Here is a 556-nt window from a genome sequence, read left to right as displayed (position 1 = left end):
AACATGCATTTATATATTTATACATATCAAAACATATATAATATATTAAAATAAATATAAAATATATGAATTATATATTATATATTTATGTATAATTTAAATTTAATTTTTTACTTATATTTATATATAAAGTGTTATAGTTAAAAATTAGTCCAAGTTTGTTGGACTTTCTGGAAGGAGTTCATCCTCTCTTTCTTGATGGAGACAGGTGAACAAAAAGTAAGAACTCTTACTGAGTTTAAAGAGCTTAAAAACTCTAGAGCTATGGTACCAAATTTTGAGACTAAGAGTGAGTTTGGGAGGCCTTGGTCATTAAACATATTTTGGTTGAGGATATTACAGCCTTGCTGAATCATTGTAAATGTTACTGGAGATGAAGAAAAAGATGTAGAGAGGTGTTGAAGAGACCTTCCAGAGTCTTGTTTACTTTCCAGGGGGCAGATGTGACATCCCAAATAACTGTAAAAATGTCTGGATCCCTGTAAGGTTGGGCAGCTTGGGGATATGCTTGTGGGAAAGGCTATGTGCTCCTTGTTTTTTTTTTTTTTTTTTTTTT

At 30.6% G+C, this 556-nt stretch overlaps 1 protein-coding gene across 1 annotated transcript in view; it reads left to right on the top strand.

Moving 5' to 3' along the window:
* The window catches only part of Scml1 (Scm polycomb group protein like 1), a 20,756-nt gene that overhangs the window by 786 nt on the left and 19,414 nt on the right, over positions 1–556 (top strand). The gene's annotated exons all lie outside the window — the stretch shown is intronic.

The sequence above is a fragment of the Mastomys coucha genome, chromosome X (assembly GCF_008632895.1).
Source record: "Mastomys coucha isolate ucsf_1 chromosome X, UCSF_Mcou_1, whole genome shotgun sequence".
NCBI lineage: Eukaryota > Metazoa > Chordata > Mammalia > Rodentia > Muridae > Mastomys > Mastomys coucha.
Note: the sequence above shows the minus strand (reverse complement) of the source record. Positions and strands in the feature narration are given on the sequence as shown.